The sequence below is a fragment of the Haemaphysalis longicornis genome, unplaced genomic scaffold, assembly GCF_048455015.1.
Source record: "Haemaphysalis longicornis isolate Haplotype H1 unplaced genomic scaffold, Haemaphysalis longicornis Haplotype H1 scaffold_1, whole genome shotgun sequence".
NCBI lineage: Eukaryota > Metazoa > Arthropoda > Arachnida > Ixodida > Ixodidae > Haemaphysalis > Haemaphysalis longicornis.
The window spans coordinates 178,376,222-178,389,154 of NW_027526203.1; positions in this window are offsets into that span (position 1 = coordinate 178,376,222).

A 12,933-nucleotide genomic window follows, 5' to 3' on the forward strand; every position below is an offset into this window, starting at 1 on the left:
AACGCATTTGCCTAGGCGGGGTGTTGGGAGGAGTGATCAAAAATACGTTTCTCCTTGAACTGCATACCTCGCGTGCACTGACGCCGCCCTGAGTGGAATGTTTTATAACCAGAGTTGCGAATTGGGTGGGTTATCAATGCAATGCTGCACAGCGAGCATAAAAACACAAATGACGGCGCTCTGTGTGGCGAAGTTGTCTGCTAATTAGTAGTTGCGGCGCTACTCATTCGGCAGAGCAATGCATTGTCAAAGCTGGTCAAAGCTGACGACGGTTGCGAATCACTTGGAACAGCCACACCTTTCGTGCGAGCGCCGGCTCCTACGGCGTAGAACAGCGGCACCGGTGGCTGATAGGAACGCAGCTTGGTGTATGTCACTATATAACTTCTCCAAAGGTAATCGGTTTCTTTTTTTTATGAGCATAAAAATTTTCTTACCATTACAAAGCACCAGCGCCGAAACTTTTACAAGTAGTTTTTAAAGAAGTCCGCGTCCTGCTGTAGTTGGCGAAAAATGGCAAACCTGCTCCAGAAACCTTCTCGACTCCGCGTCTGCTTTTTATTTAAACGCGCCGTTTTATTTCGTAAAAAACCAATTTTTCGTTCCTAACATTCTTGTTTGCCATGTAATTTATAAAGGAAGAACCGGGCAATAAGAACTTTTTTGTCAAAAAACACAATTTGCGCAGCCATAAGCCCGTTTTGATCTACGCAATCCGGTTCCACAACTACCCATCATTCCCATTGAAGCGTAAGCGCCGCTGCCATGTTCACGTTGACACTAGCGCCAGTTTCCCCTCTAGTTATTTGTATGAAACTCTATGGTGAGCGCCACTCGGACTACTCGGGGTGAAGGGGACCTTCTTTCTCAGAAAGAAAGAAAGAAAAACACGCGTCCTGATTGGGTACCGAACCCACGCCTTTCGAACGAAAGGCGTGGGTTCGGTCCCCAATCTGGACGAATGTTTTTCTTTCTTTCTTACGTAAATTGAAAAACGTTAACTTAACTAACGGGAGTGAAAAAAGACAAATTACACCCCTATGCCCCCTTTGACGTTGTAGACAGCCGACCTATCATTCTACATATTATAATGAGGTTAATTGGCAGGGCTTGCAAGAAGTACCAACGAGGTCTGGCCGTTTCAGAGTCTAAACGAGGTCTGGCGTCCGCGCGTAGGTCTCGCGCCGAAGCACTGTCGATGGACCTGCCGCTGTGTCGCTACGGGCGACATATACCCACTGGGGGATTGATGCCACACGGAAGGTCAGCCTCCGCTTAAGCCGAACACATACCCGCTCGGGGATACTGGTGCTCTTACGGTCGCTCACTATCTTTGTTACAATCACCCCCGGGGACCGAAGGAGCCATCCTTGGCGACCCAGGGTGATGCGACGATGAGCGGGGCGTAATAGGGCTTGAGACGCTGAACGTGAACCGTTTCGCGGCCACGCAAGCGACGATCGGTGCTAGGAGTGAGCGCTCGACGATGTAATTGACGGGAGACGTTTTTTCGAAGACCCGGTCGGGACCCTGGTATTTAGTCTGAAGTTTGCTTTAAAGCCCTGGGGCTGTGGACGGTATCCGTAGCCATACAAGGGAGCCAGCAGCGTAAGTTGGCGTTCCACTACTGTCGTCGTGGCGAGACTGCTGACGTCCTTGGTCTACTGCCGTAAAGGAGCGTGCCAGTTGGCGGCCCTCTTCGGATCGCTTGGCGATTTCCGAGACTGAACACATTCCGAAATATTAGGGCGGTAAGGAAGAATGGTGTCAAGTAGGCAGGAAGGTTCACGACCGTACAGCAGAAAGAATGGTGAGAAGCCGGTAGTTGTCTGCGTGGCCGTATTATACGCGTACGTGACGAAAGGAAGAACTAAGTCCCAGTTCAAATGGTCACGAGAAACATACATCGAGAGCATGTCGCCCAGTGTACGGTTAAAACATTATATCATCCCGTTGGTTTGGGGGTGGTAGGAAGTAGTCTTCCTGTGAACAACGCGGCATTCAGTGAGCAGCGCCTTCATGACTTGGGACAAGAAGACTCGTCCTCGGTCGTTCAACAGTTCCCTGGGCGCTCCGTGCCGCAGAATAAAACGTTGAAGAAGGAAGGATGCGAGATCGCGAGCAGTGGCAGTGGACAGTGCAGCTGCTTCCGTATAACGTTTCAAGTGATCAACTGCCACAATAATCCAATGATTGCCTGTGGCCGTGCTGGGAAGTGGACCGTAAATGTCTATTCCAACACGGTCAAAAGGTCGTGCTGGACACGGTAGTGGCTGCAATGCTCCCGTGGGATGTTGAAGAGGACACTAACGACGCTGACACTCTGTGCACGAGCGCATGTACGTGATCACAAATATGTACAACCCCCGCCAGTAGTAGCGCAAACGGAGCCGCTAATACGTTTTGAGCACTCCAACGTGGGCGCACTGTGCATCAGCGTGGTGGTAAGAGCAAAATTCGGAACGCAAATGGCCAGAAATGACGAGTAGCCACTTCCTGCATTCAGATGAGTAGTTCCGGCGGTAGAGCAGGTCGTCACGTATGGCGCAGTGTGAAGCCTGGCGCCGCTTTGCCCGGGATGCTGGAACTGTTGATGAACTCGACAGGTATTGCAAGATTGCGGCAATCCACGGATCCTTATGCTGTTCCGAGGACATATCTTGCACAGCTAGTGACGCCACCGCACAGTCTGTTGTGGACAGTCAACCAGTGTCGTACACGACGGGTGATCGAGACAGGGCATCGGCATCACTGTGTTTGCGTCCGGACCGGTATACGACTCGGATGTCCTATTCTTGAAATCGAAGAGCCTAACGTGCGAGTCTACCGGAAGATTCTTTCAGTGAGGACAGCCAGAATAGAGCGTGGTGATCTGTGACAACGTTGAATGGACGACCGTAGAGATAAGGACGAAATTTGGTGATAGCCCAAACGATAGCCAAACATTCCTTCTCGGTGACGGAATAGTTTCGCTCCGCCTTCGTCAGGGTGCGACTGGCGTACGCAACAACATATTCATGGAAGCCTGCTTTGCGCTGAGCGAGAACGGCACCGAGACCGACACCACTGGCGTCAGTGTGCACTTCGGTAGGTGCAAGCTGGTCAAATGGCGTAGTATTGGTGGCGACGTCAGCAGGCTTCACATAGCCACAAATGCCTATTCACAAGCAGGATACCAGTCGGTAATTTCTGCGCTTCCGTTGAGGAGGTGCGTCAAAGGGGCGATAGTGGCAAAGTTTCGAAGGAATCGCCGAAAATAGGAACAGAGGCCAATAAAGCTCCGAAGGTCTTTCAAAGTGGTCGGTTTTGGAAACTCTGCCACTGCACGAAGATTTCCCGGTCCGGAAGTATGCCGTCTTTAGAAACAACGTGGCCCAAGATTGTTAGCCTCAGAGCAGCAAAGCGACACTTTTTCAAATTTAGTTGCAATCCAGCCGAAGTAAGGCAGGTCAAAATTATTCAAGGCGCTCAGCGTGCGTGTTGAAATCTGGCGAACGCACGACAACGTCATCGAGATAACACAGACAGGTTTTCCATTGAGGCCCCGTAAAACAGTCTCCATCATTCGCTCGAAGGTAGCTGGCGCATTACAAAGCCTGAAAGGCATCACATTGAATTCGCAAAGCCCATCGGGCGTAATGAACGCTGTTTTTGAGCGATCGGCATCGGCCATGGGCACTTGCCAGTAGCCTGACGGCAAATCTAGTAAGGGGAACTCGGCCCCCTGTGAGCAGTCGAGAGGATCATCGATACGAGGTAGCGGGTAGACGTCCTTGCGTGTAATCTTGTTCAGGCGACGGTAATCTACGCAGAACCGGATGGACCCGTCTTTCTTTGTTACCAGTACCACGGCGGAGACCCACGGGCTGGTAGAGGGCCAAGTAACGTTGCGCGCAAGCATATCTTCCATTTGCTCGTCGATCACGCGGCGCTCGCAGGTGACACGCGATATGGTCGCTGCCGTAGTGGGGCGTGAGAGCCGGTGTCAGTTTCATGGGCGGCATTCGACGTGCGTCTCAAGGTGGCCTGCTGGCAATCGAACGATTCTGGAAAACGCTGTAGAAGGTTGATGAGCTGGTCGCGCTGGGCCGAGGTAAGGTCTTTGTATATAGACTGTAGGAACTCGTCTGGACTTGCCGTGAACTTGGGACTAAGTGCACTCACAGGGAAGAACGACGGTTCGTCGGGCACGGACTTAACGTGCGAGGAATCAACAGCTTCCAAGAATCGCAGACATTCCCCGTGGAACAGTGCTGTCAGGCAAGAGGGTGCGTTGCAGATCGCCATTAAGCTTGAACCAGAGCGAACATCAAGGACAGCGAAAGGTAAGGGGAGCAACTTGCGCGAAAGAAATAAACGCGATGGTGTGAAAATAGCTGTTGTGTCCGCAGCGACATTGCAAAAAACAGAAACAATTACGGAGCAGCTCGGGGAATATCGGTATCTTCGGAAACCAGCAACTTGATCGACAGTTCGTTCTGCGGCTGCTCCCACAACGGTAGAAGTTGAACTTGCGCACGAGCGCAATCGCTATGGCCTGATGACGGGATAAAAAGTCCCCACCAAGAATGATATCGTGAGAACATGACGGGAGCACAACGAACTCGATGACGTACGTGATGCCTTGGATAAGGACACCAGCAGCGGTGCACATGCCTAGCGGCTTAACGTCTTGTGCACTTGCAGTCCGAAGAGTAAGTCCAGCGAGAGGTGTTGTGACTTTACGCAACGAGCGGCAGATACGTTCACTTAACACTGACACTGCGGCTCCCGTATCAACAAGCGCGAGTGCGGCGACACCTTCCACAGTCACATCTATAACGTTAGCGGGTGAGATAAGAGGACTTCGGCATTTTGATGTACGTGCAGTTCTTGCCTCGGGAACTGCAACCGTCAGTTTCCCTCAGCGGCCGGATTTTGTCGGGGGCGCATCGGCGACACGGAGCGGCGACGCGGGGAAGAAGGGCGGCGCTCAAAAATCGTGGTCGCTCAGTAGTACAGGAGCTCGGTGTCGGTCCTGAATCACCGGAGGCGAAATACGGCTGAGATCCGTAGGCCGATACAGGGTGGACATCTCAATCAAGTGGTGGCCGCTGACGGCACATCCGCGCCACGTGCCCGGGCATGCAGCATGCGTAACAGATCGGACGGTTGTCTGGTGTGCGCCAAGGATTGAGCTGCTGAGGTGCCGGTCGAGGAAACGGTGTCGCCCGCGGGGGTGCCGTGTACTGATATGCCTGGAAGGCGCCTGGCTCCAGTTGTCGTACGACTGAAGCGTAATTCATCGCAGCCGGTGAAGCGAGAGGCACTGCCATGGGTACCGTTAGGGTCGAGGCTACTGGGGAAGCGAGAGGCGCTGCGGCGGTAGTTAGAAAGGGCGGTGCCACTGCTGACACTAAGTGTATGGTCGAGGGTGAAGCCACGGATACAGGCACATGTGGCGGTTGGCAGGCTGAGGGAAGCGCCTCGGCGGCCTGGTCTTGAATCCCTCGCCGCATAGTCGGGGGCAGCGGAAGGGCAGCCTCTCGAGCACGAGGAAGAAGGGCCAACGGCCGCGAAACTTCTGCACGCACGAACGCCTCGATGAGCGGCAGAAGAGAAAAAAGGTCGGAAGGTACGGCCAATGACGACAGGGACCCTCGCGGAACGTCTTCGTTGGGCAGTGTGCGTTGACGAGTAACAACACGCTGTTTGCGCAGCTCGTCATAGCTGAGGCACCAATTGAGGACTTGGTCAACAGTCTGCTGGTTCTTGCCCAGGAGCATCTGAAATGCATAATCCTCGATGCCCTTGAGGATGTGCCTGATCTTGTCGGGCTCAGGCATCGCAGGATCCACCCGGTTGCAGAGGTCCACGACGTCCTCAATGTACTTGGTGTAACCCTCGTCGTCTCGCTATGCTCGCATGCGAAGCCGCTGTTCAGCGCGAAGGTTGGGCACAGCGGGGCGACCGAACTCAATCTTGAATTCAGGCCAAGTTTTCATGCGCGGTTTGTGGTTATAAAACCACGTGTTGGCGGTCTCTGTCAGGGAAAACTCGACGTTCTTTAGCTTGATCCCATCATCCCATCGATTGTAGGCGCTAACCCTTTCGTAGACAGACAGCCAATCCTCTGCATCGGCGTCGTCGTTGCCATTGAAAAAGGAGGGGTCCCGTTGGCGAAGATACCCGGAGCACACGATGGGTGCTTGTTGTGGCGACGCCATTTCGTCGTCGATTTCTCAATGCAGGGGAGTGAGCACTCGCTTGCTTCGTAGTTCCAGGCTGGGGATCGCCTGAAGACTTGGACCTCCACCAAAATATAATTAGGTTTATTGGCAGGGCCTGCAATAGGTACCAACGAGGCCTGGCCGTTTCAGAGTCCAAACGAGGTCTGGCGTCCGCGCGTAGGTCTCGCGCCGCAGCACTGTCGATGGAGCTGCCGCTGTGTCGCTACGGGTGACATATACCCACTGGGAGATTGATGCCACTCGGAAGGCCAGCCTCCGCTTTAGCCGAACACATAACTGCTCGGGGAGACTGGTGCTCTTACGGTCGCTCACTATCTTTGTTACAATATGTACATATGTTAGTATGTATGTATGTATGTATGCATGTATATTGATTTATATATATATATATACATATATATTTATATATATTTATATATATAGTCTGGAATCAAAAACTCACACAGAGCGCGAAAAAATAAGGTTAGTAGAGACAGAGACACACGAGAAGGACATTGAAAATAAAAATAAAAGTTTACTGACGTTTCAGGGAGAGGACTCCCTTTCTTCAGAGTACAAAATAAGTTCGTTTCAGAGCTATATATATACAAAAAATGTAGCAAGGGCGAGGGCAAGGTGAAAGGAGGGAGAGTTTGTACAAATGGATCACGGTTGGTGGGTAGCAAAAGAATGGCGAGAGAGCGGGAAAATAAATTATAAAAATGATAATATGTACACACAGTCACGCGGTATGAACATGGGAAAAAAAGTGAGAGAAGAACCAAACACAGAGAGAAAAAATAAATAAATAACAAGGTAATTTTCCTCCCCCGTGGCAACGGGGGTCAAAGAGGGGTCAAAACAAGATATGCCCATGCTGGTGTTGGACATGGGCGAAAAGATTAGTCACGCGGAACAGAGACGTTCCGAAGAAGATATACACCCGTTCTAGGAATCCGGGTAAAGTCATTGAAACAAGAAACACGTGGCTTCTGTTGGTGGGAGGCAAGGGTCGCGCCCAAGAGCAGTAGGGCAGGCAGTTTCGACGGGAATGAGTGTACATTGGTATACAAAGAGCGGGGAAAACAAATTAACAAGGTAATTTTCCCCTCCCTCGTGGCAACGGGGGTGAAAGAGGGGTCAAAATAGGATATGCCCATGCACGTGTTTGACATGGGCAAAAAGATTAGTCAGGCGGAACAAGGAAAAGAAGATACGCAAATGCACACAAAGGATGAAGATCTGCCCTTACACACCCGTTCTAAGAATCCGGGTAGGGTCATTGAAACATGAGACACGTGGCTTCCGTTGGGGGGAGGCAAAGGTCACCCCAAAAAGCAGTGGGACAGGTAGTTTCGACTCGAAATGAGTGTACATTGGTATGAAAAAAAGAAAAAAGAAAAAAGGTCAAGGTGAAACAAGTCATGAAAAGAAAGAGAACAGGCAGGTGCACGCGTATGACGCGGCAGCAGGTGGTATTCATCTGGGCGGCGCATTGTGCCAGTTCAGGGAATGCCGAGGCGGTCAGCAACGAATATTAGAAAACAACAATACAAAAAAGAAAGAGGACACGGAAGCAATCACACACGCTCGCGTTCACAAAAAATAATTACAAGGTGAGAATAACAAAGCTAACAATGGTACTGCAGCCTTCTACCCAGGACACAATGTCCAGACTTGTTCATCAAATTAGGTTCAGTGAAGCCATTGTGCTAAAAAACGTCGTGCTAGCATGAAACTATACCCAATTGCGGGAGCTCGCCAACTAATGGGAGCATATTATTGAGGGAAAGAAATGAACGGCATAACTCCAGGCTGAGAAATGCAGCCGAAATTTTAATCGCAGGAAAGACACGTTAATTTCCCATAACTTTCATTTATGCCAAACGACGCTGATTTAAACTTATAGATAAGGTAGGACTCACGAACCTCACGATCGTGATGCGTTTTAAAACTAGATTCAAGAATTGTGGCCTTCAGTTGTTCAAAAGAATGACCAGGAGTGTTAACATGCTTTGATAGAGGCAAAGAAGGGCAGGTTTTTGCATGAGAGCGGTGATTGTTAAACCTCAAACGAAAGGGTGTTTCAGTCTGGCCGATGTATTGTTTGCCGCAGAGGGTGCATTCCAGCAGGTATACGACATTGGCGGAATCACAGTTAAAGTTCCCTTTTACATTAACATAATAGTCTGAAGCTGTGCTGGTGGCGCGCTGTGTGGTGGTCATTTGTGGGCATACCTTACACCGTGGTTTGTTACAGGGCATGCAACCAGTAGTCTGTGGTCGGCTGATGCTGGATTTAGTGAGAACGTCGCCCAAATTTTTGCTGCGTCTATAAACAACACGTGGCGGCTCGGGGAATATTCTCTTTAGGCGCTCACTTTGAGCAAGGATATTGTGATGTTTCCTTAGTATGGATGCAACTTTCGGAGAAGAGGCCGAATGGGTCAACACGAGATTTGTTTGTTGATTGGGTTTTGGAGCTTTTTTTCGAAGAATGTCGGTGCGGTTCAATTGGTTAGCTCGTGTAATCGCGTCATCGATCACCTGCTCTGGGTATTTTTGATTCAAGAGCGCGGTTTTTAGTTCTCTGCAGTTAGAATCGAAATCCGCCTGGCTTGTGCAGATTCGCCTAAAACGGTGAGATTGGCTATAAGGTATTGCAGTTTTGCAGTGCCTGACATGGCTGCTGTGGAAGTGCAAATACTGGCGCGTATCCGTAGGTTTCCTGTAGAGATTAGTCTGAAGTCTGCCCTGAGAAACTGTGACATTAACATCCAGGAAATTTATGCTGTGCGCCGAGTAGGAATGAGAGAGGGAGATGGTAGGATGCGCAAGGTTAAAAGCCTCAATAAACGCAAGTAGTTCCGTTTCACCGTGCTGCCAAATCATGAATATATCATCTATATACCTTTTGTAGTACAATGGCTTCAAATTTTGGGTTTCGAGGAAGTTTGACTCTAGACATCCCATAAAGATGTTCGCGTAGTTGGGCCCGATTTTGGTTCCCATTGACGTTCCGCTGACTTGCACGTAATTGACACCATCAAACTCAAAATTATTAAGTTCAAGTATAAGGTGAAGGAAGGTTTCAAGGGTGAGAGAATCGATAGGTTTGTCACCCGCGGACCCCTCATATGCACACGATACAGCGGTGATCCCATCGGCATGCGGAATGTTAGTGTATAGCGACACGACATCTAGGGTAACAAGTAAACAGTTGTCAGGAATTTCCATCTTCATGATATCCGAGAGAAAATCATTTGTATCCTTAATGAAGGATGGAAAGCTGGGGGGAATGTCGCGAATGAGAGAGTCGACATAGCGCGAGAGGTTTTCGGTGACAGTACCAATGCCAGAGACAATGGGGCGACCTGGGTTGTTATTTTTATGAATCTTAGGAAGAAGGTAGAATCTACCGGCTACTGGGCTTAAGGGGATAAGAGAACGAGCAGTTGTTTCAGTTATTTCCTTATTTTGAACAAGCTCAGTGAGTTTTTCTTTGACAATTAGCTTATAATCATTAGTGGGATCGCTAGGGAGTACTTTGTAGAACGCAGATTCTGATAGTTGTCTATGAGCCTCGTTGACATAGTCAGCTTTGTTGAGGATCACGATGGCGCCTCCTTTATCGGCCGGTTTAATTACTATTTCGGGGCAACCTGCGAGTTCCTCCAGGGCTTTCTTTTCCTTGTTTGTGATGTTACAGCGGAAAGGGATTTGCTTTTGGTATGCAGCTCGTACATCGCGATGAACGGCTTTAATGTACATGTCGAGGCATGCATCGCGCTGCGTGGGAGGGGTCCAGTGCTTATAGCTAGGCAATGCGGTTTGGGCTTCGTCGGTTGGAGGACGGTCATGGAAGTACTCTCGCAGTCTCATATTTCTGGCGAAGTTGTCTAAGTCCTTAAAAAGTTGAAATTCGTTAAAACCGCCAGTTGCCGGGCAAAAATTCAGACCTTTTGACAAGGCGCTCATCTGATCTGGTGACAGGGTAATACTAGAGAGGTTCATCACATTTCCGGTGATATTTTTGTTAGTTTTAGTAGCCTCGGGAGATGTTACAGAAGAGGAATAAAAATTTGGATTTGCGTTGGCAGACTCACTAGTACTGGCACTGATGAGAGCTTGTGAATGGTTAGTATTTGGCGCGTTTAAGGGGCGATTTTCATGTGCATTCCCAGATAATGGACAGTCATTAGTAATGGGGCTAACTTTATTCTTGAGGGTGTAGTCATTGCTAGGGATATTATCTCGGGAAAATTTGCGGACTTTTGTTTCGGATATAGCGGATGCCTTTTTGGATTCGTAGCTGTGTAGAAGGCCTGATTCTCTTTCGCTTAGCTCCTTACCAAGAATTTCCTCTTCCTGACGGAGGGAATGGGACATAGTCTCGTAGTGATCTAGAATTATCTGTGTTAATTGCAAGGATGCGTTGTCTAGTACTTGTTGCCACTTTTTCTTGTTGGAAGGGGACAGTTCGGCAGTTGCAGGTCTCAGCCTAACCCTCAAACCCATGGGAGCTACCTCGGCAGACAAATACTGTGAAAGTGCGGAAACGTGCATTTGCGAACGTATGCGTTTTTCAGTAATCTTTCTTAATTTTAGGAACTGTTTTGATACTGGGTAGGAAGCTGCATTACCGCTTCCTTACCGCTGCCTTACCGCTGGGTAGGAAGCTGCAGTAAAGGAAATAACTGAAACAACTGCTCGTTCTCTTATCCCCTTAAGCCCAGTAGCCGGTAGATTCTACCTTCTTCCTAAGATTCATAAAAATAACAACCCAGGTCGCCCCATTGTCTCTGGCATTGGTACTGTCACCGAAAACCTCTCGCGCTATGTCGACTCTCTCATTCGCGACATTCCCCCCAGCTTTCCATCCTTCATTAAGGATACAAATGATTTTCTCTCGGATATCATGAAGATGGAAATTCCTGACAACTGTTTACTTGTTACCCTAGATGTCGTGTCGCTATACACTAACATTCCGCATGCCGATGGGATCACCGCTGTATCGTGTGCATATGAGGGGTCCGCGGGTGACAAACCTATCGATTCTCTCACCCTTGAAACCTTCCTTCACCTTATACTTGAACTTAATAATTTTGAGTTTGATGGTGTCAATTACGTGCAAGTCAGCGGAACGTCAATGGGAACCAAAATCGGGCCCAACTACGCGAACATCTTTATGGGATGTCTAGAGTCAAACTTCCTCGAAACCCAAAATTTGAAGCCATTGTACTACAAAAGGTATATAGATGATATATTCATGATTTGGCAGCACGGTGAAACGGAACTACTTGCGTTTATTGAGGCTTTTAACCTTGCGCATCCTACCATCTCCCTCTCTCATTCCTACTCGGCGCACAGCATAAATTTCCTGGATGTTAATGTCACAGTTTCTCAGGGCAGACTTCAGACTAATCTCTACAGGAAACCTACGGATACGCGCCAGTATTTGCACTTCCACAGCAGCCATGTCAGGCACTGCAAAACTGCAATACCTTATAGCCAATCTCACCGTTTTAGGCGAATCTGCACAAGCCAGGCGGATTTCGATTCTAACTGCAGAGAACTAAAAACCGCGCTCTTGAATCAAAAATACCCAGAGCAGGTGATCGATGACGCGATTACACGAGCTAACCAATTGAACCGCACCGACATTCTTCGAAAAAAAGCTCCAAAACCCAATCAACAAACAAATCTCGTGTTGACCCATTCGGCCTCTTCTCCGAAAGTTGCATCCATACTAAGGAAACATCACAATATCCTTGCTCAAAGTGAGCGCCTAAAGAGAATATTCCCCGAGCCGCCACGTGTTGTTTATAGACGCAGCAAAAATTTGGGCGACGTTCTCACTAAATCCAGCATCAGCCGACCACAGACTACTGGTTGCATGCCCTGTAACAAACCACGGTGTAAGGTATGCCCACAAATGACCACCACACAGCGCGCCACCAGCACAGCTTCAGACTATTATGTTAATGTAAAAGGGAACTTTAACTGTGATTCCGCCAATGTCGTATACCTGCTGGAATGCACCCTCTGCGGCAAGCAATACATCGGCCAGACTGAAACACCCTTTCGTTTGAGGTTTAACAATCACCGCTCTCATGCAAAAACCTGCCCTTCTTTGCCTCTATCAAAGCATGTTAACACTCCTGGTCATTCTTTTGAACAACTGAAGGCCACAATTCTTGAATCTAGTTTTAAAACGCATCACGATCGTGAGGTTCGTGAGTCCTACCTTATCTATAAGTTTAAATCAGCGTCGTTTGGCATAAATGAAAGTTATGGGAAATTAACGTGTCTTTCCTGCGATTAAAATTTCGGCTGCATTTCTCAGCCTGGAGTTATGCCGTTCATTTCTTTCCCTCAATAATATGCTCCCATTAGTTGGCGAGCTCCCGCAATTGGGTATAGTTTCATGCTAGCACGACGTTTTTTAGCACAATGGCTTCACTGAACCTAATTTGATGAACAAGTCTGGACATTGTGTCCTGGGTAGAAGGCTGCAGTACCATTGTTAGCTTTGTTATTCTCACCTTGTAATTATTTTTTGTGAACGCGAGCGTGTGTGATTGCTTCCGTGTCCTCTTTCTTTTTTGTATTGTTGTTTTCTAATATTCGTTGCTGACCGCCTCGGCATTCCCTGAACTGGCACAATGCGCCGCCCAGATGAATACCACCTGCTGCCGCGTCATACGCGTGCACCTGCCTGTTC